The following is a 21433-nucleotide window of genomic DNA, read 5'->3' as shown; positions in this document are numbered from 1 at the left end:
CCCCCAGGGCTAGACCCTTCAACCAGGACGACTGGAAACTGAGAGATGACAGGAGATGACCCACTTTACTCATGCCCAATTACACTTCCTCTAAGCACCTGCGGCTTGCTACTGTTGGAGACAAGATTCTGGGCTAGATGGACCTGTGGCAGCTGTGATGATCTTTATTATGAATGACCAGCGCCCCTAGATTCTCAGGACTGTGCGATCCATGGGAGAAATCCCGTAATTAGCTTGTTGCCGTATATTTTACAACCAGCCACAGAAGGAACATTTCTGAAACCTTTCACATCTCTTAACGCAATCCTTTGATCAAACCTTCAGTCTTGGCCCCTTCTCTGCTCCTCACAAGCAGCCTGCAGGGAACCTTCCAAGGTTGTTCCCCCACCTTCCTTCCTCCTGTCCTGAAGTGAAAGGGGGGGTGGAGGGAGAGTGATGATGTTCAAATTCCAGGATGGAGTGATATGTCTAATAAAAGAATTTCACCTTTATAGAAGGGTCCTTGTACCTGCATATGTGGCCAATCAGACACCATTTACAAAGACTTGGATGTGTTTTGGAAGCTTGCATCTGCTGGCCTCTCATAGCTGCCAGAAAGGGCATTAATTTCAGTTTATAAAAGCTTTGATGACAGATACTACTGCTGACAAGTTTCAAACTTGTGCTGATTCAATCCCTTTTTGTATCTGTTAGCATACGCCCAATCTATGTACACATATCTTTGTGTAATTAACAGCAGGGCAAACTGCTGAGGCTGAGAGCATTTTCAGCATGTAGAAGCTCATATATTCAGAAAAACAACAAAGATTTTCTCAAGAAAATATAAAAGGGATGGCTGCACTGTTTCAAATCAAAAAAGTGATGTTTCATAGTTAAACGTTTGTAATTTATACGTCTTAATTTGATACATTGTTGATTTTTGTATTTGGCACATTTATTATTTGTATACAATTTAAGTATTGTTTAAAAACAATTTGAATGATTCTGAATTTTAAAAACTGACTTTTTTTTTTTTTTTTGCAGAGTCAGAGGTGTAAAGCTTTATGCAAATTTGCCACATAATTGCTACAAAATTTTGAAAAATCTGCCACAGAATTTGTTAACTCTTGCCACAGAATCTTGAAAAATCTGCCGCAGGAATCCAAGGGCTCTGATTATTGATGTATGCAAATAAGCAAAGAAATCCTTGTCTTTCTGAATAAACGGCACAGATTTCAGGTCTGCAGGCGTCTTTGCTGCTTGGAGAGAGGCAGAGAAATCTACAGCTTTTCATCCATCTGTGCTGGACAGAGGTTTCCTCTGCACGCCCGCTGAATCATCGCAGGCAGACAGGAATCAATTAGCTGAATGCACTGGATGCAGTAAATCTGCTGCCCTTCGAGACACAATTGCAATCAAGTGGACTGGGTCAGACTGCAGTGAGCTCCCACAGAATGTGCCATAACATGACGTTCGGCGGCTTGTGGGACAGTCCTGCCGGCTTCCGCACTCACCCCAACGGTGTCGGTAATCTGGACCTTCCTCTTGCAGTGTACGCCGCCAACCTGCACCCGCACTGCAGAACGCCTCCTCGGCTGCCACCATCTCTGCGCATCCTTAGGCGCACGCGCGGCCGACTTCGTCACTTCCAGCTTTCCTGCTGCCTCCTCTTTGGTGACTCACATCCTGTGTGTAATGTGAGTTGCTGGTTCCTGGGTTCCTGATCCTCTCTCGTCTGCCTCTTCTCTCCAGCCCAACCTGCCTCATCTTTCCAACCTGTCCAGCCTCGTCTTATCCAGCCCTTGCCTCCTCTCCTGCCCTGCTGTGTCAGTCCTTCTCCTTGTCTCCTATGCTTGCCCTCAGACTGCCTTCTGAATCTGACCCTAGCCCGGACTTTGACCATTCTTGTCCACTGCCTGCCTTTGAACTGTGTCTGGATACTGACCATTTTAATTTGCTGCCTGGACATCGACCCTTCTAGCTTGCCTCTGACTCTGGTCTGGACCTGGACCTGTGCTTACACCACTTCCATAAAGGCTCTTGCCTAAGACCTGCCAGCCCCTAGAACCCAAGGACTCAACCTAAGGGGAAAGGGGTTGGTATAGATGCAGCTCCTGTCCCGTCTCTTCCTGACATAGCTCTGTCATTGAGGGCCTTCGGGCCCCCGTAGGCTGAGCCAACCTCCCCACAAATCTTGTACCATCAAGCTTTGGTGTCACCTACATTGATTTAGAACTGGTTATGCAGTGGCTCCATCCAGACCTGATAATGCAGAAGTCTTGAAGGGAACTGGGATTGCAGTTCAATTCATTTACTGATGATGTGGTACATTGAACGTCATATGGATTGCTAGTTGCCAGCATAGCAACCAACACTGTATTAGATAGTAACCTTACTGGCTCATAATGCTTTGTGCTAGAAGGACTTTTAGGCAGAAAGCTGAAGTGCATGAATTTTTAATTCTGGTATTAGAAAGTGGCATTTAATTATTTTAAGCCAGACAGGTGAAATTTATATTGTTATATTCATGGTATATTCATGTAATATTTTGGGAACCCACTGGCAGGACCTTGCTGATTTTCTGTGAAGCATACGATGGCTCTAAAATTCATTGCATGTTGGTGGCCAACTGCTTGCTTCTTCTGCTGGAACCTGGTTTCCCAGCCCATATGCCAGTACAGTGACAATGGCTCAACCAGGAGGTTTACTGAAACCCAAGGAGAATTTCTGGGTGCAGGGACGCTGTAGCACCCTGATCTCTCCACAATACTGACCGGTGTGAATATGACATTTTCTACCACCCAGAAAGGGTAATCTTACAACAAGGGCCTAAAGATTGTGTCCAGTGAGCTGTGCCAGAACAGGGTCCACAGTTTGACAGATGGACACGCAGGGAGAGTGAAGATAAGATTATGAGCACCGTGAGCAGCATGAAATCTTACAGGGTAGCAGAATAATAGCAATAAGGCACTTGACAATATAATGCATAGTGCACCATCCTTGCAGAACTTGCTAAGATAGTTAATACATTCTCTTTTTTTGGGGTTCTGCCCTTACAATCACAGAAGTGGGCACATAATGTGGCTGGATCTGTAGCCCTGGCAGGTTATTCCATGGTGCATAGTTTATCCATAAACCAGCAGACCTTAGAAAATAAGAAGATGCCCCTTCACATGATGTCTAATTATATAAATGTATATGTACTTGTTTTCTGTTTATGATACGGACCCCTCTCATTATTAGATCCAACTTGGAAAATATGAGTATATAATGTTTGAATTGGTTTATGTTGTATAAGGTTATGTATCCAATGTTAGGATTTCCTTGATTTGTGATGCAATATGTTTATGTAGAATGTTTGAAAACGCTAATAAAGAAATAATTGAAAAAAAAAAATAAACCAGCAGACCAACAGGTGTTCCAGAGTCTGTGTTCACCTGTCATTTCCCTGACTGAAAATATTCTTATGGTAGTCACAGTACTGAAAAATATCAGAGCCTCCACTACTGCCTTCCTAAATTGCTTGTGCTCAGTGCCTTATGCTCTTGCCTCTATGGTACTGATACAGTACGGTGAACAGGCAGTATCCCACTGAAGAGGTTTTCTCACATTACTTCTGTGATGGGACAGTGGGGCAGATGTGTTGTGTTTTATTTTTGTGCAGTAAATCTCTGCCTTTGTTTCTGGTTTTCTGATAAACAAAACAAAACAAAACGTTCAGCCAGCAGAGCATCTGATGAGTGCTGTGTCCAAAGGCCCTGCCAGCTGTCCTGACCTTGACTCACCTCCTGCCCCACCCCCAACCCCCACTATTCTCAGCCAAAACAAACAAACAAAACAAAAACCATTCAAAAAGGGCAAAGTTAAAAGAAGAGAGGAAATCGGCATGGTGCTTCCTCCATCTCTGATCATTTCTGCAAGGGGACGGGCTCTCTGGGTGAATGAATTCCACCTTTAGACCTCGGTCATATGAAATCTTCCCGTGCTCTATCTGCTTTGATCAGCTGCTCTGCAAGCCAGCGCACCCCGAGGTGAATGTGGTCTTTCCCCCGTGAGATCCGTCACCCTCTTGCGAGGCTTTAGCTGAACTTGGGCAGTTTTGTCCCTTTGCACCTTCCCTGCGTCTCTGACTCCGCCACGTTACCGCAGCTCCCCCCAGTCAGTGTCCTTCCGCGCTCTGGGATTCTTTCCCCAGGATGCCAGGGAAAGCCGCTGGCTCTCTGTTAGAGGGGCACTAATGAATGTGGCACGGAGAGAGAGAGAAGGGATATTTTATTGTGCTCAGTAAAGTACTTGGAAAACGCTGATTTTTAACCTTCAAGGATTGCAGTAAAGAAATAATAGAAGAGCCTAGGGTGTGCACTTACATTTTTTCCCTTTTCTTTTTTTGATTCTTTGTTTGGGCTTTTCTGGAGGGGGTCATTTTGTGGTTTATGTCATTTTGCTTTTTTTTCAAAATGAAACAAAGAAAAATAGGTACAGAGCCCCCCCCCCCGAAAACCTGCAGCATCGCCAAATTAAAAAAACATTAAAGCCCCTCTCGGGCCTGCCACACCTCCCACATCCATCTTTACCCTTTGGGTCTCCAGAGGGGGAAGGAGTGCCTCCTCCACATGCTCTCCTGCCCTTCAGGGTTGATCTTTCAAAATGGTACCATCCTGCTCTGAGGCCGGCGCCATTTTGTTGTAGGGAAGTAGATTTGTATGACAAAATGGCGTCAGCCTCACTGCAAGCTGCCGCCATTTTGAAAGAACAACCCAACAGGACAGGAGCACCTGGGCATCGTTCCTGCCCCCTTTGGTCTCTGGAAATCCCAGCAAAGATGGGTCTAGAAGGTATGGATACATTGATTGTTTAAACTTTGGTGGTGCTAGGGTTTTACCTTGGGACCAGGGCAAGGGCAGAGCTGGTGGCTGACATGGAAAATACAATGAACTAAAAACTATTTGTTTTGCTTTCATTTATTTTACAAGTGAAGTGAAATAAAATGGGAAATGTTATTGAAATGTCCTGTTTCGTTTCAGACGAAAGCACATCCCTAGAGTAGACCATAACTTGGTGCCCACACTACTGGTGCCTTCAAGCAGAGTGTTACAGTGTCTGATCCTGCTGGAATGGGCTCTAACATTAAACTGGGAGGCTGGGAGCAATTCCAAGGCAATTTGGCTCTTTAACGCTAGGTTTCTGGAGGATGCAAATTTGTTACATCAGGTTAACAAGGCAATTGTGGAATATTTTTAATGTAATGATTGACGAGGTTTTGCCCACTATTAAAGGGGCTGGTTTAATAGCATTTCTTAAGGGATGGACTATAAACTTTAGTGCTGTAAAGGGAGGTGACTTAGATGGAAGTAAAACAGAAACATTTAGCAAAATGTCCCCATTTTGCTTCATTTTGTTTTTAAAACAAAAGGAAAAATAAAATTGTGCTCATTTTTGTTGTTTTTGATTTAACATGGCACCCTGTGGCAACCCCCCCCCCCCCCTTCCCCCCAGCCTCCCTGGATCTTCTTTACCCCCAAGTCTTCGTTCTTCTCGGGGCAGGCGCCATCCACGGGTTGCTCCTGCCCCGCCAGTGTTACAATTGTAAATGGCACTGGCAGACCGAGGACGGTGCCGTTATCAATTTCTTCTGTAGAGCTCCAACTCGTAGATAAATGTGAATCTGAATACAAAAGTCTTCAGGGGTTCCCTCATTGGAGGCAGCCTGTACCCGTTTATAAGAAGGGTTTGTGCTGGGGACAGATGGAATTCACCCAACCGTGCACTGTAGAATTTTTCTTACTGGTGGCAAAACATCTGTGAGGTGGATATTTCGCAGACTGATGAACGGGAAAATGACCCGGATAACTTCGCCTGGATAATCAGTGCACTTATCCGGATAAGTCTGCCCACAGAATAAGCCCTGCGAAAGTTGCCCAGAAACCATAGGAAAGGCGTTCTTCTGACCACACTTACCGGCCTGACTTCAGTCAGGTGGCACTCGGTGCTCACCAGCTAAAACTGAACCTCGCCCCAAGCCTCCATGTCTACCTCCTTTTATCTAGGGAGGGGAGGGGGGGTTACCTACATAACTCAAAAAGCTACCCGGGTAAAGCATTTGGATATCAACCAATATGATGAGAGAGAGGTGCGTATCGAAATACTGAATTCATCCCATAGTACCTGCCTAGGCTCTTCCCATCATGACCTGAAGGACTGCCTGATCTATAATAATTTCAGCGAGTCATGTTGTCTCTTTCTCACCTCGCCTCTTGTTAAAGTCACAAAGAAGACCCCTGAACTTGCACATGCAGAGTGCTCTCGTGTCTCTTCCCAGTCTCGGATCTAAGCACCCGCAGCTTGCTCGATCAGGTTCCCATCAGCCCCTCCTCCATCCCTTCCTGTTTCACACGGCACAGCACATGCCTTGTAACCCAAGCCAGAAATAAAACCTTTGCGGATTTGTCCCAATTTTTTTTCTCTTTGTTGACATCGCGATCCATTTTTCTTCTTGAGGGTTTAGGGGGGTTTGCCCCCTTTTTTAATTCTCCTCTTCTTGTATACTTTTTTTTTCTATTTTCCTCTTCTCCTTCAGTTATTTCCCAGCTCGTAAATGTTATTTTGGCTCTTACCCACTTCCTTGTCTTTCCTCTATCCAGCTGCTATTTTTTATAGGATGTCAAATCAGTAAAAGCAGAGAGAGAGAGATGTCCGGTTAGTGTGGCACATGTGAAGCAAACGTATAAAAACACATCGCTAGCAAACAGGAGGCAGCACATGATCAGGAACTGGCTGGGTGGTATTGATTAATGGGTTCCAGATTGGTGCAGTGGGGTAAGGCAGAGCTCCACCCTGGGACCCTGTGCACCTCCATAAAGTTTAGGAATTATTTATAGGGAGGCAAGGAAGTAATAGGACAATATTTGCTGATGGTGCTAAAATTAGTGGCATAGCAATTAATAGAGCAGGTGCTGAGGGGGCCGCAAAGGAGACTTCGGGTAAGTAAGGGAGAGTGAGGCCATATAAATGGTAAATGTGATTCATTTGCAGAGTCGGGCACAGAGACAAAGATCGCAGTGTCTGCATACACTGTCGCACCCTACAAAGGCTTGCTCAGCAAACATCCCAATGCAATGTCAAAGGTGCTGGGCCTAGCCCCCTGACAAACCCTTGGTGATAGCTCCAGCTTTGGAAAGATCTTTGCACCCGTCATTTGAAGGGCATTGTTCGGAGTTAGGATTGCTAGTTGGTTTTATTTAATTTTTGGAGGAGAAGGGGGTGTCAACATGAATTTGCTAAATTGGGATACCCGTTCGGCAGGCACTCTTCCGCAGGATGGGGTGGGGCTGTTAAATTCAGTTTTGTGCATGGGGGGAGGGGGTACTTCCCATTGCAGAGGGAACCTTGTGAAGCCGTTCGTCCTTATTACCGGAATATCTGCTGCAAGTGCTCCCTTTAAGCATTCCCAAAGCTCGTCATGTTTTTGAGTCCAAGAACAGAGACCTTATCTCCTGGCACCGGTCCAAACAGGGCTCTTTCCTGCCAGTGCTGTGTTAAGTTCCCCTGCTGAATGTTTTCTGTCTAATTACCTTGTTGAATGCTCTGGCATTGCTTCTCCTACAGCTCATTTATTAACATTCATCCACCTAAGTCAGTCCTAAAGTTGAGCCACCCCACAGCCCAGTAATGGATCAAGATTATTACTGCAGTAACCGCATGTGATTATGATTTTGGAAACAACATCTGCTTGAAGAATCAATCCTTTTTTCAGACTATCAGAAATATCTATTTATTTGTTTGGCCATGCTCGCATATGGCAATCCAGTCATTTAGCATTCAGATGTAAAAGACAGTACCATTTATTTTTTTTAAATATCCATACTGTACTCATAAGTGTCTTGCAAATCAAGAATGTATGGAAACCTCTGTTCACCCAAAGAAGAGGTTTAGAAGAATCTCCAGCAGACAGATATTAACCCCCTATACACACCCCAAAAAACCCTCCACTAAATAAAAAATCAGAACCTACTTTTAAAAAAAGCAAACGTCTCAAATGGCCTGTGTATGTTAGAAAAGTCGCACAAAACGTCTTTGTACAAGGAAAGTGATGCTTTATCCAAGCAGCATATCTTGTACTAACTGATGCAGGGAAAAACCCACCAATGAACTTGGGAGCCTAGGGCTAATCAGGCTATATTGTCTCTTTTCATCATATCTTTACCTCCAGTATTCCAGTTAATTCCTTGTAGGATCAATAACATCTTTATCAAATAAAATAAATAAATCTGATCTTCCATCCACACTCTGTGCCCATGTGCAGGGTCCATATATTATTTGACCCCTGACCCTACTTAGCCAGGTCTTGCAATCCGTTGTCTCGTTAGAATCTACATGCTCACTTCAGGCTGTACTATTTCTCTTCTACCTAGAATCTATATTTGTAAACAATTATCTGCATCTAAGGGGCTCCCAAAATCTGTTGCTTACTAGCAGTATCTGCCTCTTGTTGGTATGGCAGTTGGGGGCCTCAATAGGTCATCCTGCCAGCAGTGTGAGTCCGAGGTCTCACCAGACCCTGCCCCTAAAGGTGAAGTCTTTGTGGTGGACCACTCCCTATTGGGAGGGGGGGGGGTGCGTTAACAAAACTCCTGCACTTGTGTGACACAGCAGGGGAGTCAGAGACAGCCTTAGCTCAGGGCTGAAGGGTTGCAGGTGCCTCTCCTTGTGGAGGACACTCGCCGGGCCTATTCCCTCCACAGGGAAGGTGGTGGAGAGGAGAGGTGACCTTGCTCAAGAGGTTTCTGGGACCTAAGGAGAGGTTGGCCAGAAGGGGAGGTTCCTAGGAGAGTTTGGAGGGAGCTGTCCCTGAGGAAAGAAGGGACTGCTGCAGAGTCTCGAGGAGGGTACCAAGGAGCCCGAAGGGAGAGGCATCTGCTTGGGAAAGTCCACAGAGCATTGGCTGATCCAGCAATTCAGCCAGAAGTTCCCCAGAGGAAAGAGAGAGGAACTGAGAAGATCTGCAGTATCCCAAAGGTACTGGGAGAGCCCAGGCTGAAAGGGTACCTGTCCAAAAGAGCTTACCTTTGTGGGGAGGAGTGTGGGAAAGAGACTGAGATCTGGGTTTTTGGACTTGTGTACAATGTGGTCCACTATCCTTTAGGTGCAGTTGAACTTTGATTTATTTTTCCGGCCATCAGCTCAGTAAAGGTTTTTATTTTGAACAATAGAACTGGTGTGAAAAGTGATTTTTGGTGTGACTGGACAGGTGTGCAGAAGAGCCTCGAAAAGAGCTGATTGGGTTGGGGGGGGGGGGGGGGTTACTTTTTTTGGATCTCTGCTGACATCACGCATGACAGAATCAGATGGTTGGGTTCTCTTCTTGTCTGCAGCTGGGTCAAAATGCAGTGGTTATGAACCAGTCTAGGTTGGAAAAGATTGCATGGGTTGCCCATTCAATACAGGGCTCAGTTTTGGGCTTTTAAAGCTTTGAGAGGAAAAGGTGCTGCTTGTCTTCTGACCTTTGTAGTCATGAGCTGCGTTCCTCTGAGGAGGTCTTAGAGAAGCCCCAGTCGTGCAGTTAAGTAGCACTCGGCAATGTGCTTTATCTGCTGCAGCGCCTAAACTGTGAAATCCCCTTCCAAAAGAGAGTCCTTTATGCCAGGCTCTGCTGACCTGCAGGTACAAAGTGAAGACCCTGGCTGTTCTGGCAGGCCTTTCCAGGAGCTCCAGCTCAAATGTTTCTCTCTATATAAATGCTTCTATGTTTCTAAAGGGGAAGGAATGATTTCTTTCTCTCCAGCTGATGATCGCCAGGTAACCATTTTGACCTGCTTGGCTAAGAAGGGCTTTTTGGGCTCTGTGTCCAGAAAGTAAGGTAGTCCCAGTTCTTCAACCTACTTCTCCTGGTTCTTCCTCAGCCCCGAGACCCTCCAAACATGTTTGGCAGCGTTCATCTGGGCCAGTTGGGAGCACTCAGTTGGGTCTCTCTTCATCCTTTTCTACCCTCAGGGCTGTACCGGGGAGTTGATTCCTTTCTCCCTCTGCATGGGATGAAGATCCATGGTCAGTGACAGAGGCCGTGGAGTCAGAGGGGGGTGAGCAGTTTTGGCCTGACAGTGGCTCTGGTGTTGGTGAGCTCAGTGAGTGGCGGAGCGGCAGTTAACAGCAACACAGTGGAAGAGTCCTGACATTACCAGAGGATTTCTGCCCTCCTTGGGGCAGGGGGCATTTCATCCCTTAGGGTAGGGGAAGCTTCTGTTGTGGCACCTGACCTTAGTAAGTTTGGAAAACCCTTTGGTGCATCTTTGAGTCCCTCTGTGCCTCTGGCTGTATGCCCGTGTAAGAGTAGGCAGCCGGAAGGTTTTATAATGAATAATGGGAAGGGCTGGGGAATCCTCATCAAAGGGTAGCCGAGCACAAGGAGAAGCTCCTGAATGAGCCACCGGAGACTCCATCACTGGAGGCTTTTAAGAGCAGAGTAGCTGGGGCGCTCTGGGTACAGTAGGTCATGTCTTATATCAGAGGGCTGGACTAGATGACCCCTTGAGGTCCTTTCCAGGCTTAATTTTCTCAGATCCCAGGAAATGTTTTCTGCATGCAAACGGCAGGTATGTGGGGGTTGCGCCAGCACATGCGCTGCTCAGTCATCTCTTGGGCAGCATTTGTTTTATTCCATTATTCAGCTTGATAAAGCTACCTGGCTTGATTATATATCGCTTCCATCCACTTAGATAATTATTTCCTTGGTATGATTCCAGTTTCGTGAGCAGCTCTTAAGAATATTAATATTAGCTTGCAGATTAAAAAAAAGGGTTTCTGTAGAGGAGGAATGGATTTTTGTGGCCTTCAGTCTTCCAGCTTAAATCAAGAATAACAGCCACACAAAGTAGGAGCAGGGGGAAAAAATACATTTCTGGGTCCCCCCCCCCCCCCAAAAAAAAAACAACCTCTGTACTTTCATAAGAACCAGGAGCCAACCTAAATCCATGCCCAAAATAAGTACCATCGGTGGGGTGCTTTGCTTTACTCTCTCATTTGATGATGCTTTTTTTTTTTTATTTTTAGCATTTTTTCAAAACCCATCAGATAAGCACTTATGCGGTGATTCGATCCTTCCGACTGTCCAGAGGCACGATAACTTTCCTCCCAGAGGACTACTCAAGGTCAAACTTGGGGTGAAGCCCAACCATGGACCTGAAATGTATCCTATTGAAAATGACCTAAACCTGATGATGCTGAGGTAATTTTCAGTAGATTTGCTTTCTAGAACATGCTGGAAAATGAATGTATACGCAGCGTTTCCACTTCCTGTCTTGTTCTTTTGTTTTCGGTGGGGGAGGGGGGAGCTGTACTTAAAGCGAAATGAGATTCCGAGGCAAACACGAATGGGTTTGCGGATGCCATTAGGATCTGCAAGAGAGAGGACAACCCCGAGGGAGTAAATGGCATGAGAAGAGATCTAAGAAAGCCAAAGAATTATTAGACTGCTTTGCATCTTAGTTTCAGTACTAAAGTTGTGCATTTCGGATGCAGAAATCCAAGGAAGCAATAATCAATGGGAGGGGGCAATGAGGAAGAGGAAGAGATGAAACACAGACGTCCACCAAGCAGGAAAGGGATCTCAGGGTTATTATAACTGATGTTTCCAAGGTAGTGAAACAGTACCACAAGGCTTTGGCCAGAGCCGGAGCGAGGTGCTAGGGTGCATAGAGAGTGCATAGAGAGTGCATAGAGAGTGCATAGAGAGTGCATAGAGAGTGCATAGAGATAGAGAGTGTATAGAGAGAGCATAGAGATAGAGAGTGCATAGAGATAGAGAGTGCATAGAGAGAGCATAGAGATAGAGAGAGCATAGAGATAGAGAGAGCATAGAGATAGAGAGTGCATAGAGCGTGCATAGAGAGAGCATAGAGATAGAGAGAGCATAGAGGTGCATAGAGGGAATAAGTCTAGAAAAGCTGCCACCTGGGTGGGGTGTGTACAAGAGAAAAGGAGGGTTCTTTCATGCCTGTGGCGTCCTTTCACTTTTCTGATTCCCCGTCACAGGTTCCGAGCCGGCCACTTCCTTGAGGCCCACCCAAGGCTCCGGCTGCTGTTAGCATTCGTTAGTCAAAGGGTGGCCCCCAGCCTGGAATGGCTCTAGTGCCACCTTTTTTCTCCTGGCTCTGTTTTATGCAGGTAATGAGTGACCTGAACATAATTTAGCTGGAGAATGGTCTGGGCTGGAGCTGGAGGGGACGGTGAATTTTTGAAATCTCGTTGTTTTTATTTTTGTCTGAGTAACACCAAATGTTAATCGGGGAAAAGCTTTTGAGGATTTGATCAAGAGTATTTAGGCACACAAACGCTCATATGAAAGTGCGCACGCAACGCAATCACACACTGACCACCCTTGCAAAATGCATTCTGGGAGGGGGTGTTGGGGCTCGTGGATCTACATGCCCGGTCACGCCCGCTTGGGAGCAGGTGCAGTTCCGTGCGCGTGTGTCGGTGCACATACTGGGGACCCCTGCAAATTTTCAAAGTGGACTTGTGCGCCTACGTCTGCTTTAACAATTCAGGCTAAGCTCTGCAGATACAGAGTATCCGCAGGCTTTACCCCTAAGCAGGCTGCTGAGAATTCCTCTTTATGTTTAGGGCTGGGTGGGTCTTAGCTTTTCGATATGGCGTGATGGGGCGGGAAAAGGCGAAGTCAGGAAGGATGCGAGATGTCACTGCATGAGACTCAGCCGGCTGAGAATCAGACCGCACTGTCTGGAGCGCTTACTGAGTCATTAAAAAAAACGCATTTACATTAGTTACTGCTGTCATTAAGGGTACGAGTCCATTTCTAATTTCTCTGAACGGTTCTTATGCACTCTGCAATGGCTGATGATTTATTTATCCCTTCCTCCTACCAGCAAACATCCTCTGCGTGTGCCCAAGGCGCCAGTCCCCAGACTCTGATTACCGAGGCTGCTCTGCCCTCACCATGTCTCTGCCCTGCACCCAGTGAGCCTCCATCCCTCCACCTCCTGAACCCAGTGAGCTTGCCCGCTGCTTTTTATGACCTGTTCCCCCCCCCCCCCCTCTCCTCTCTCCACCCCTCCCTCCCTCCCCTGTGGAACCTTTGTCCTTGCACCAAGTGAGATTCGGCTTGGAGCAGGCTTTTGCTATGACTATGGCTATGGCTTTTCATTTGTTGTACGCAGCACAGGAGTTCTGGACCCTGAATTTTGAGGTAGAGGAGAAGCCCTCGGGGATGGAGGAGGAAGTAAAGTAGCTGGCTTGCATGCTGCCTGGCTTTGGAGATTCCTTCCTTTGCGGGTGGGACAGCCGGTCACCTCCACTTCTGCCGGGCTTCGGAGACGTGGGCAGCTCACAGGGAACAGTGGTGGCAAGGGCAGTGCGGAAGCTCCCCGAGTCGGCTCTTCCGCTCCCTGGGGCTGGGCACGCTGCGGAGGTAGCAGTCACAGCCTCCCCCCCAAGGGTCATTGTTTAAGGCCGATTCCAGGTTCTGTGATATCAAGGTGCCAGAAGGAGCCTGGAGAATGGCCCCTAGCCCAACACTGTCGCTGCGATGGCCGGACTGGGTACGCTGAGGGAGAGAGGAGTTACAATGAGGGGGAGAATCCCTGGATAGTCGTAAATGAAGGCTCATGGAACCAAATCCCAGCCCTGGTTATCCCAGCCAGAGATGCAAAGGAGCAGGAGAAAAACGGTTAGGTCCAAAAGAAGTATCCAGAGATGAATTTGGTCAAGAGTTTGAGACCAGATTGGTCCCTTCTCCAGATCTGAAAGTCAAAGAGATGCTCATGTGATTTGTTTGTGTTTGTTGAGCTGTTGCTTGTTTTCTTTGCATGGAGCATCATTAAGTGGCAGCAGAACTCACTGAAGTACACTGATAAATAGTGGTGAAAGCTTTCTAAACTATGTTATTTGTAGTCAGTTGCTGTGCCCACAGATTTTTTTTTTCTCAGCCTGACCAGGGCTTTCATTGACAGGTCACATCTCACGTGGCTATCTACTCACGTGGTCCCGCGATCCCCACTGAGAACACATTGTCCCCCTTTTGGAGAGATACATGGGCGACAGAGCTGTGCATTACTCATCCCACATCCTATTTACAGCAAGTGTGGCTATCGGCAGGAGGCCTTATTGCTGACATTAAAATATCCACAGGATAACACAATGCGTTGGAGGCAGATATCATGCACCATGGGGCACCTCCCCACTCACATCCCTGAGTAAACAATGTCTGAAAAATAAAGCAAAGTCAAAGAAACCAAAAAAAAAAAAAAAGCTGTGGCCGTCACACGAACAAAATTGCGACTCAAGTTTTTGAATGTGAAGCACAGCAGACTGCACCAATCTTTCAAACTGGTGCATGACGGCAAGCGCAAAACAGGCCAGTGGGATGGCCGGCGATGGGCACAGCCGTGATTGTAGGCCCTCCGACGTGTAATGTCCAAAAAAAAAAAAAAAACAACCCATGCGAAATAAACAGCAGTGAGTCCCAGTGTAGTCCCTTTTCAGCAGTTCTCCTGTTATCTGGGGACGCCTGTGAAGAAACAGGAATGCCAATTGCATTTCAGAAGCAGCAACGGCATCTTGCTGCACGTCACCTGCCTTGCATCACAGCGGCCATTTCCAGCAGGCTGAGTCGCTGGCCCCTCATGCACTTGCTCCACTATGAACACCCCCTGTGACCTTTACTGGAAATATCCGCGTGGCCCTGCCGTGCTTTCTGTTTAACAATGGTGACTTGTTCTGGGGATCCGCCCTTCGGCCTCAGCCAGCAAGGTGGGCTCATGAATTCTGTGAAATCCCACTCCCTGGGGAGCGTCCTGGAACACCACGCACTCCTGACCACCTATGCATGTAGTAAGGGACCCTTTGGTAACATCCTTACCTACAATAACTTTCTCCTTTGTTTCAGGGAGGCTTTCATGCGTAACCTAGCAATGGCAGCAGAAAAGGGCCAAATGGCCCATCCAGTCTGCCCAGCGAGCTTCTTATGGTAGTAACTGCCGCGCCGTGCTGGTCACCCTCATCTCTTAAAGGTAGCAACTTCCGCCCCCGTGCAGTTATCCCCAAGCCTTATGATAACCCATAAAAAATAATTCACTGCTAGCAACATTTTTATTGGGTGTTGAGCCTTCTTGAAAATTCAGACAGTGCTGACGTGCTTTGCTTATGGACTTGGCTGTGAAGCCGACCTGTGCTTTTTCCCTTATGTCTGCGTATCAGTATCCCAGACCGTAAAAGTCAGAGACCGTGTTGTTTGTAGTCTGAATCCAATTCCTTTCCCCTCCCCCCCCTGCCGTCAGAGCAGAGAGCGATGTTGTAGTTGCGTCAAAAGCATCAAGGCTTATTGGTTAAGGGAGGGGAGGGTACGTGATGAGAGCATGTTTCAGGAACAACACTAGGTGGCGCTGACGTGGTTTTGGGTGGTTTCAGCTTTTAATGCACAGGCAAGGAAGGAGCTGCGGAGCAGCCAGCCTGTTAGTCGACATTTCCCCGGGTATGCAGCCTGTGTCCCACTCAAACAACTGCTGCAATTCCTGCTTAGTGGCTGGTGATCCAAAACCAACAGGCTGCAGATAGTCCTCCTTCCCGATGCAAAATATGACCACAAGCAGCTTAGGTTCTCTTGGAGCATCATCCTGCCCTGGATTTTACCATTACTTTACAAACACGCACACGCACACCCACACGCACACGCAGACACGCACATGCAGACACACACACACACACACAGACACACACAGACAGAGACACACCCACCCACACCATTTTACTGGCTATATTTCATGCAAAGTTACTTAGCGCTGTAACCATGAACCCAGAACTTTACACTCTGTTAAGTAAAGCATCCCTCCTTCTGAAGATGGTTCAGACTTTTTAGCCATAGAGGGGGTCCCTGAGGGAAAAGATCCATGTAGAGTCCATGGATGTATTTGTGCAGTGTAATTAAATGACATCCCCCTCCCCCAACCTGCCACAGCCCGCTGTCTCCGTAGGCAGATAGCGCTAGCTTGGGCAATCTTTCAGGACACGTGGGCTAATTCAATCATCTGGATCTGTTTCCCAGAAACGTATCTGCCCACGTTTACGCCTGCCACGTTGTGTGGGTAGATTTCCTGGAGAGAAACCCCTGCGGACTTTTAAAAATGGAAAAGCGTGGACGGGTTCCAAACCCCTTCTCCCCCTGGCCAGGCCTTGTGGCGAGTCCCCTTACCCGCAGATAGGGGGAGCCATTTTCTCCTGGGGGAAAGGATTTCATAGCCGCCGCGGGCGTGCGGATGAAGTCCACGTGTACCCTTTTCTGCGCAGGCTTTAGCCCCACGTTTTCCAAAGTGAACTTAAAGGGAACGTCCCGGCGTGTGCAGAAAATGACTTGCACGAAGCTACGCCGGCTCCTTGTGCTGGTTTAACTTCCTCGCATGAACAGTGTGCTCGCAAGTCCCAACTCCCGCCCCTGCCCCCCTCCTGGAATGCGTAGTGCGCATGAGAATCGGGTTCCATCCACCAAGCCCTCCCGGGCTATTTTATAACAGCCACAAAATCATGTTTTATGCATATAAACGGCTTTGAAAATCAGGTCCACAATGCACACCTACCTGCGCCCCTGTTTTGCACACTCATTCCCCACTCATACTTTATCCTATACTTTTCCACATTAATTTTGAATGCCTTTTCACTTCCCAGGCACCTACAGCCAAGAAAGGGTAGCCTGAGGGCACTGTGAATCCTCTGCGGCCCTTGGATTTGTTCTCACGCCTGCACAAAGCGTCTGAGCACAAGTTAGCTGTGTTTTGCTCCCTGGCATTTGTGCTGTTTCATCACAGCCTTTACTGGTGATAATAACTTTCACTTGTCCATCTCCAGATGACCGTGCTCCTGGCAGTTTATTTATTTATTTATTTATTTATTTATTTATTTAGCACTTTTCTATACCGACCTTCATGGTTGAGGACCATATCAGATCGGTTTACATCGAAAGGGGAACTGTAACAAGAACCATAGGTAAAAATAGGAAGAACAAAGTTACATTTAACAGGGGTAGTAAACTTGGAAGCAAAGACTGCTAGAAGCAAAAAAGTTTAAGGAACGTGGTGATTAGGAAATTAACAACAGTTAATGTGTCAGGTAGGCTCTTATTCAGAACTTGAAGTTAGAATGGAGATCCTTAGTGAAAGGTGACATTCCTTAAGCTAACCTGGGTAATAATTGTTAACCATACCAGAGCAAATCAATCCTGTTCATGCTGCCAATTCTACGAACGTAACCGAAGAAAATAAAATCTGTTTACGGGCAAGGTTCCAGAGGACAGCTCTGGTTAACAACTATTACCCAGGTTAGCTTAAGGAATGTCACCTTCACTGCCAGGAGCAGTCGGGTACTTTTTCCAAGCGACCCGGATTGCCCATATTCTGTGCCAGTCGCTCACAAGTTTAAGGGATTAAGTCTCAAAATCTTCCTGGCAAGAGAGGAACTCAGTGGCAAGCATTGCAGTGAATTTTTATGAAAACCAAAGTTTAGTGTACAGATAAATGAGTACAATTATGGAAGCCAGAAGATCTGGTGTGCTGTCCAGAGGCAGGACTGGGTTTGATACCCAGATCCAGGTTATGCTCATTGTATGTGTTTGTGAGAGCCTGTTTGCATGTGTATAAATGCGTGCGTATGTGAGAGAGCATGGGTGCATGTATGTGAATGTGTGAGAGAGCCTGTGTCCGTGTGTGGGGGCTTGTGTGTACGTGTGTGTGAGCCTGTGTGCTTGTATAAGTGTGTGCCTGTGAAAGCTTATGTGTCACTTTTACAGTAGATTATTACAGGCATGCACACATACACATAACGAGTGTGTGTGAGGGAGAGAGAGCCTGTGTGTGTGAGAGCATGGGCATGTACAGTATATGAGAGAGGGAATGAGTGTGTGAGAGAAAAGATAAAGTTTGTTTGGACCTGCCTCTCCTAATCCATGACAATCTCAGGGTGACTGTGTAGAAACTAAAAGATTATTCCCTCTTACTTTTGCCACAATAAAAATAAACAAATCTTTTTTGCAGTTCAAGGTAACCATATAAAATGAGGGACATACACTCAATGCATGCTCCTAAAATCCAGTACATACAGTCAGGCTTATATAATGTTTCTAAACACAAAGTCAGAATGATAAAGCAAAACATTAAACGAATTTTAGCTTAGCTTGACCAATACCAATTACATCTCTGCATTTTATTCAAATACTATAGGTTTTAGATCCTGACAAAATCAACAGGTCAGCTGACCTAGATTCTCATTACAATTATCTGCAAGCACAGCATATTTTGTTATGATAAGAAAGGATCACATATCATTTTATCTATTTTCTACCAATTAAAATTATCTTTTATCTTGTTCATGGAGCCAAGAAGTCTACTGATATACAAACCTGTACAATTTTGTTTTCATATTTTTACTCTTATTATAATCTAAATAGTAGCTTCTATCTTTGTTTATAGCAAACATAACATTTATTTATTTATTTATTTTATTTAAAAACTTTTATATACCGGTATTAGTATGCATACATCATACCGGTTTACAATGTAACTTTAAAGGTAGAAATTACAATGAACAGGGAGGGCGAACAAGGAGGAGTATACAAAGAGCAGGAGGTGGAGGAATTAAAGCAATAAATAAAAACTGCAACGGACTATTTACAGGAATATACAAGGCGTAGGCAAGATACTTGCAGAAGTCGGTGTACTTAATCAGGGTAGGCTTGTCGGAAGAGCCATGTTTTAAGTTTTTTTCTGAACTTGGCGTAACATGGCTCTAGCCTGAGAGTGGTAGGGAGGGTGTTCCATTGTTTAGGGCCTGCAATGGATAGTGCACGGTCCCTAGTAGAGGAGAGGTGGGCTTTTTTCAAAGGGGGGAATGGAGAGGGTGCCTTTGTTGACAGTGCGAGTGGGTCGTTCAGTGCGTATAGGACGAAAGGGTTCATCCAACCAATTGGAATTGTGCGAGTGGATGGACTTGTGCACTATGGTTAGAATTTTGAAGAGAATTCGGGATGCGATGGGGAGCCAGTGGAGTTCTTTGAGTATTGGGGTAATGTGATCAGCTTTCCTTGAGTTGGTGATGACCCTGGCGATGGCATTCTGGAGCATTTGTAAGGGCTTGGTGGTGGAGGAGGGTAGGCCAAGGAAGAGGGCATTACAGTAGTCCAGCTTTGAGGAAAGGGTGGCTTGGACGACGGTGCGGAAGTCATGATAGTGGAGGAGGGGTCTGAGTTTCTTCAGGATGTGAAGCTTGAAGAAACCTTCTTTGAGGATGGAGTTGATCTGTAAATCCGGAAAGAACATTATAAGCTAAAGTGAACTATATTGCACTAGACTGAACAGAGAGATACAATAAATCTTTTTGACTCAACTGGAACCAAAAGATCCCAGGTATGGAGAGCAGGAAATGTTTTGATCCTTACTGGGTGTTATTTGGTGTTTCTGTTGTTTTGAAAAATTTAGTTGGTTTTTGGGGAAATAGAACAAATTTATGTGAGTTTTTTAATTATTAAATGTTCTTCGCTGTTTTGACATTTATTCTTTTTATTATTATGCTTATAATATTATGAATGATTTTTATGTCTTTTGACTTTTATTGCTTGATGTTTTGTGTGGAATTATGATGTTTCTGTTTTTCCATTGTCGCATTGCATCATGTAGTCGGGCTTTTGATTTCCAGTTTAGATTTTGTTGGCACATTTCTATTTATACTTTATGGTATTTCTATTCTGTTTGAGAAGAGGGTCTTCTGTATTTTAAATATCTAGTTCTTGTGTAACTTTAATTCTTGCTGTGAAAGTAATGGTACTTATCACTGTCTTTTTATGGCATCGATCATCTTCATTTCTGTTTTAATAAAATTTGGCTCTTTATTCAGTTCACTTGCATGGAGAAAGTGGTTTTGAATGTTAATACACATACTTTATTGTAACTGTTATTAGTAGATGAGGTGATTATTTTAAGGGATGGACTTAGCCGATGTTCCCACTAAGGACCGGGTTGCTGTGAGCATAGAACTTGATAGGCTTTTTGCATCAAAGAACATAGTGCTCATAGGGTAATCATATTAAAGAGTTTTGCTCACTGCAACCCAATTTAGACTTAGAGGGAGCATTAATCATAGGCATAGCCCTCATGCAACAGTGACCCTGACAGGTGAGAGTCTTGCTGCACACGCGCTCCCTTCCAAAGAGAGCCACGCTCAGTAGCCCCCTACCGAGGACCATCACAGTGGTGGTTGGGTTATAGAGGGAGGATGGTCAGGGCAGAAACATTATATGTAGCTGTACATAAAGCTTTATGACATCATAGCGCTAGTTGGGACCCAAAGGAAACCGGAGGAAGCTGCAGAACCTCTCTCCTCCCTCCCTCCCCCTAAAAAATCATTCCTTATTCAGGGAGCGTAACATATTTTAAATAAATTGACTAGATAAAATTATAAAAAGTAGTACTCCTTGACATTTCTGCTGCATTCAGCACTCTTGATCAAAACCTCTGGGGGTACCGGCACAGTCTTGGACTGGTTTCCTATCCAGCAGATTGCAACAAGTCAGAACTGGATGGAACTGTTCACATTGGAATCGAGTACCGCAGGGATCGGCCCTCTCCGCAACGCTGTTTAAAGCCTGTCTAGCCCCAGTCTGCAGAATATTTGCTTGTCTTGGGGAAAACTGTTATGTTTACGCTGATGACATACAGTTTTTGGTTCAAAAATCTACCACCTGGTCTCTGACACCTTGTATCTTTGGGCCTGAGTTCAATAAACCGATGGTTATTCCATAAGTGGTTACAATTGAATATTGAAAAAAACGAATTCACTGTCCTAAGTAAGTTCCCTCTAAATAATGCTCCCTCTCTTTTGGTACATGAAAACCGTTCTGTTCCAGTCAAGCAGCAGGGGTCTAGGTTATCATTCATCCCTCATATCAAGTGATGTATGCTGCAGAAACTATGCCCCCCTTTCAGAATTTTCTAATTTCCGCACTACTGCTCGCAGGGATTGACCACTCTAATGCCCCATACACAGGACTGCCAGTGTCCACCACGCACCCCCTTCAACTTGTCCAAAATGCTGCCGCTGCCCGTATCATTGCAGGTACCCTCACGTCGTGATTGCAGAACCCCAGTTTTGACTTCTGTTCATTGGCTACCAAATAAATATACACTGGCTCCAAGGCAATCCTAATTCCTGGGTCAGCACAGCACTAAAGGATTTATTTAGCCGACATGTTCACCAAGATCTGAGCACAACAATCTGTTAGAAATCCCTTCTATCAAGTGTGAACACTTAGAATTCACCAGAGACCAAGCTTTTTCAATAGCGGGCCCAGGCTTATGGAATTCTCTGCCTTCCTGAAATGCATAAATCTTTTAAGAAGACCCTGAAAACCTTTTTATTTAAGCTGGCCTATAGTCTGGAACGACTTGCATTACCATCTTGATAT

General features: G+C 45.7%; 1 protein-coding gene across 1 annotated transcript in view; it reads left to right on the top strand.

Annotated features, from left to right (window-relative positions):
• The first annotated feature begins 4678 nt into the window (after nucleotides 1-4678).
• Nucleotides 4679-21433, top strand: part of MYOG (myogenin) — a 69331-nt gene continuing 52576 nt past the window's right edge. Inside the window, exon 1 of the transcript XR_003852103.1 lies at nucleotides 4679-4814. The gene's annotated coding sequence lies outside the window, so the exon portion shown is untranslated. The remainder of the gene's footprint in view (nucleotides 4815-21433) is intronic.

Source organism: Rhinatrema bivittatum, chromosome 12, assembly GCF_901001135.1.
Source record: "Rhinatrema bivittatum chromosome 12, aRhiBiv1.1, whole genome shotgun sequence".
NCBI classification, from domain to species: Eukaryota; Metazoa; Chordata; class Amphibia; order Gymnophiona; family Rhinatrematidae; genus Rhinatrema; species Rhinatrema bivittatum.
This window is presented reverse-complemented; position numbering and strand designations above follow the sequence as displayed.